The sequence below is a fragment of the Phymastichus coffea genome, unplaced genomic scaffold, assembly GCF_024137745.1.
Source record: "Phymastichus coffea isolate CEN01 unplaced genomic scaffold, Cenicafe_Pcof_1.1 PCOF00365, whole genome shotgun sequence".
NCBI lineage: Eukaryota > Metazoa > Arthropoda > Insecta > Hymenoptera > Eulophidae > Phymastichus > Phymastichus coffea.
In genome coordinates this window covers 7,501-12,500 of record NW_026707176.1, presented here as the reverse complement: position 1 = coordinate 12,500, position 5,000 = coordinate 7,501, and the positions used below count along the sequence as shown (strand labels likewise).

Here is a 5,000-nt window from a genome sequence, read left to right as displayed (position 1 = left end):
CGCCCCTTTACACTTCTGTCCCATCTCTCCTGCCATCTTTCCATCACCTTTCCTTCCACGAGTTTTCTAACCTCTTCCATCCCGAGTCCTTCCACCTGCTCACTCGTTGCCAGATCCCCTTCTCCCAACTGTAATCCTTTCCTCACCTTGTACATCGTTATCCTCTTCCTACACTCCAAGTCCCACGGAGGCGATCCAAATAGGACCTGCATGGCCTCCGTGGAGACCGTCCTGCAAGCCCGAGTACAGGCGTACAGGACCTTCCTCTGGCAACGAATGAGCTCCTCCCTGATTCCCTTCCATTCCAACACTTCTTCCCATGCACTCACACCATACATAACTGCCGGCTCTACCAAACCCTTCACCATTATCTTTAATACCCTTTTCCTCAACCCCCATTCCTTCCTCGTTACTCTCCTCAGCTTACCCATAGTTCCTATCACCTTCTCCCTCAATCCCCTCACATGCACTTTAAAGTCCATTCCCACTCCCATTTTCACCCCCAAGTATTTCACCTCATCCACAAACTTCACCATTCTGTCTACTTCTTCTCCTCCCTGCCCAGTCCTAACATGTATCCTCCTGTTTCGCATCTTTAGCCCCCCCTTCAGCACCATGGCCACTGTCTTCGCGTCCGACACTTCTACTCCTGCTTTTCCTCCCCATTCATGCACCACCACCATCTTACGCCTCGCCCATTCCTCCACTTCTCCTCTGGTACTACCCTCCACTATGAGCAGAAGGTCGTCCGCAAAGGCCAGGTCCACGGCGCTGAATTTCCTTCCATCTCCCTCTTCCTGCCCCCTCTCCAATTCATCCCTCTGCCTCTCCTCGTTCATTTCCCTCAACTTCTCCATCAACTCATTCATACAAACATTCCATATGAAGGGGCCCGCAATCGACCCTTGCGGCGCTCCCTTCTCCAGCCCTCTCATCACCTCATCCATACCATTCCCCATCCATACTACTCTATCCCTGAAATAATCCCCCCATAATCTAAGATCCCACCCTTTACACCCCATTTCTCTTATCTTTCCCAGCGCGTAATCCCATCTTATATTATCAAATGCCCCCCGGAAATCCACAAACACCCCACATACATACTGACATTCACTCTCACCCACCACCTCCTTCATTTTGTTCCACGCGTCATCCGTACTCTTTCCCTTCCTAAACCCAAATTGCATTTCATTCCATTTTCCTTCCATAATCTTCTCCATTCTTCCCACCATCATCCTCTCCAACACCTTTCCTAGCCCGCTTAAGAGGGACACCGGACGATACGAGCGGACTTCGGCCGGGTCCTTGTCCGGAGACTTGAGCAGCGGCACCACCCAAGCCTCCTTCCAAGGCCCGGGAAAGACCCCGTTCCTCAGACAATCCCCGTACATCTCCCTCATCTCCTTCTTCAATCCATCATAAGCTGCCTTCACCATCTCATTCGTTATCCCATCAATCCCCGGGGTCCTTCCCATCCTCATCTTTTCCACCGCGTTATCCAACTCCTGTTCATCGTAAATCGTCCCTTCTTCCTCGTCCCACTCCCATCCCCCGGCATCCCTATCCTCGCAGGCCGGAAAGAATTCCTCCAGCAAAGCCAGAGCGCTCTCCTCCCAGGTCCTCGTCCACCCCTTCTTTGCTCTCAACCCCGCCAATCCACTCTTCTCGTACTTTCCTAAACATATCCTATATATTTTCCCCCATGGATCCCGGTTTCCCTCCCTTCTCACTGTTTCCTGCCAGTCTCTATCTTTCTCATCCTTAATCTTATCCTTATATTTCCGCATGCAGTCTTTCCACTCTCTCCATTTGTTTCCGTCTACATCCCCTTCTCTCCTTCTCAGTCTTTGGTACTCTCTCCTCCTCCTCTTAGCCTCTTTCCTCAATTCCCCTAGCTCCTCAGTCCACCACGTCAGTCTTCTTTTCTTACTCTCCCCTTTCACTCTTTTCATGCATTCATCATTCATACTAGTTATCCATTCACTCAATATTGCAACTTTCCCGTTTACCTCCATATTCACGAAGTTATCCCACCCCGTCATTTCCGCTTTCTCCCTCAGTCCCTCCGCGTATCTGTCCCAATTGCACTTTCCCTGCCTCCACCTAATCCTCCTGTCCTTCCTTCCTATCTCCTCTCCCCTCCCGATTCTCACCCTCATATCTATTATTATGGGATTGTGGTCCCCTAGTGGCCATTCCTCCCTCACCTCCCAATCTATTATACACCCCTCCTCGGTCCCCACACTCAGTGTGACATCAATGTCACCCTGGCCGCGTGGGCCCGAGAAGGTGTACTGTTCTGTCGGGCAGTTTATGACCTCCAAATCTGACCGCATTAACCATTCCTCAACCACTTCCCCCCTCCTTGCAGCTCCTGTTCCCCTCTTTATCTCCTTGCTGTGCCACATCCATGATGTGGCATTCGCATCCATCCCGATCATTAACTTCTTGCCCCTCGCCACCTTCACCATCTCATCAATATATTCTAACCCTTCTTGCACACTTCCTTTCGGCCTCAAGTATACAGATCCCACATACATCTCCCCTCCCTCCCCTTTTACCCACACACATACCCCATCCCCCCACTTACACTCCTCTACCCGCATACATTCTATCCCCCCCCCTATCACACATATTGCACTAGTCCCATTTTTCCCTAAGTACACCCTTGCCCCCCCAGGCAAACCCCTCACGCAGCCACGCCAGACATACGGCTCCTGGAGGATGAGAATTTGTATCCCCGCCTCCAGGGCAAACTGTCCGAGGTCGCTCATCACTGCGTAGCTGCGCTGACAGTTCAGCTGGAGGAGCCTAACCCCCACCCATTCCCTTCCCTCTCTATCCATTATCCGTCCTATTCCTCGCCCATCTCAGTCTTACTTTGTATTCGGGGCACTCCCGCGACCTTATGGAGTGCTCCGCTGGTTCTCCCCTCTCCCTACATCTCCCACATTCCTCCTTCCCTTTACATTTTATTGCAACATGCCCTTCCCCCCCACATCTAAAACATACTACTCCCCTCTTGCATTGAAATGCCCGGTGGTCATACCCCAGGCATTTAAAGCATCTGTCCACCTCCTCGAACTCCTCACTCCTGTAGCTCCCTAATCCCAAATATATCCTTCCCTCCTTTACCACCTTATTCTTCCCTACCGCCGGGCACCTCACTATTATCCTTCCCGTCTTATCCTCCCTTCTCGCGATCCTCCTTACTACCTTCACCCTATTCCTAAAATCTTCCTCCGTTATTACTCCCTTCCAATTCTGCAGCCATAGCCCCTCTAACAACACCTCATCCTTTAGCTCCTTTTCTACCCCGTAGATAACAATCCTCGGGTCCCTCTTCCTTGGCGCCTCCACCTTCAGCCCGGCCTCCACCAGCCCCTGGTTACCCAGGAATCGACCCCTCTCCGCCTCACTCGGCACCTCTACCACCAGTCCTCCACCGGTTCTGGCGGGCCGAATCGATTTGATCCGAACCCCCATCGTCGGTGGCATTACCTCCACCATCCTCCTCTTCACCTCTCCACCTGTGAGTTCCTCCACATTTCCCTTCACCACCACCGCATAACTCCTTCCTCTACCTTCCTCCTCCTTTCCGCTCTTCACCCCTGTCCCCTCACTTTCCAGTCCACCCATTCTCTCCCTTCTTCTCTCCGGATCTCCAGAGTCCCAACCCCCTTCTTTCATCCTCTCCTCCAGTCCATCCACCTTCCTTTCGACGCCTTCCAGTGCCTCCTTCACCTCCCCCCATGCACGCCCCACCATTTTCACTAGCTCCTTCCCACTTTTCTCATACCCCCTCATCTCCCCTTCCACTTTCGCTTTCTCGACTATCAGTCCCTGTATTAATTCCTCGTATTTCACGCACTGCCCCATTACGCGATCCACCACCCATTTTGTGACCTTATTCGCATCCGTCAACAGGATGCTCCTAAGGTCCCGGGTAATGGACCGCATCTTGGTCAGCACGTCCTCCCTCGCTTCCTCCTCCTCCGCCTCTATCTTTCTCCTTTCCGCCTCCTTTACTCTCTCGCTCTTTCTGTCCACACTCCCCTCCTCCTCTCTCTTCCCCTCCCTAGTCCTACTCAATTCCCTATCCCCTGTATCCTTCTTTATGATCTTGGGCCCTTTCCTCAAGTCCTCACACACTATATAGATATCTTTGTTCCCTCCTTTGTTTCTGTCCATCATCCTCCTTTTCCCGAATATCTGCGAGGCCTCCCCCACTTCCATCCTCTCCTCCTCTTCCCTCTCTTCCTCCTTCCTGTTCTCCCTCCCAACTTCCTCCTCCGGTCTTCTCTCCGTATCCCTCCCTTCCCTCTCCCTCTTTTCCAATTCCTTCCCTTCTATTTCTCTCTTGTCCTCCTCCACTCTCTTCTTCTTCTCCTCCTCTATCTTCCTTCTTTTCTCTAGCGCCTCTGCTCTTTTCTTCTCTAGCTCCTTCTTCATCTTCTGTCTCTCCTTCTTCCCGACCTTTCTTCCTATCGTCTCTCTTTCTCCCTCCTTTCCCTTCGGAGAGCGGGATCTCGATCTCGCTCTCCTTTCCTCCTCCTTATAATCCCAAGACGAGACGGATGAACTCCTCTCCTCACTGCTCCCCTTCACAAACGCATTTTTGTGGGCTGGGTAACCCGATTTGTTGTGCAATTTTGACATACTTTCATTTTGGCTCGACATTTCATACTTAATTTGGCTTGATAGCCCTTGAACAACGGGGTAACCACGCCTCCCTCCCCCCCAGGACCCCCAACCTACTTCCACGCGGAGCTTACACGGTGCTTATCAATGGGAGTGGCCTCGGGGCCGGCAACCCGCTGCCTCCTAACGCTACCCGCCCGGGTGCCACCCGGAGCGCTTCGGACAACAGCGGTTTTTACACGCGTTGCTACGGGGCAGCCCGATCAAGTGGCGAACTTGACCCGGGCCCCGGTACTACCGCGCGGCCTGGGCTTGCACTCCCCTCCCTCCGAAAGGAGGGGCTCCCAGTTTCAGCCCTG

The 5,000-nt window shown here is 52.7% G+C and overlaps 1 pseudogene; it reads right to left on the bottom strand.

Moving 5' to 3' along the window:
• LOC131674970 (large subunit ribosomal RNA) overlaps nt 1-5,000 on the bottom strand; it is a 10,193-nt pseudogene that overhangs the window by 2,185 nt on the left and 3,008 nt on the right.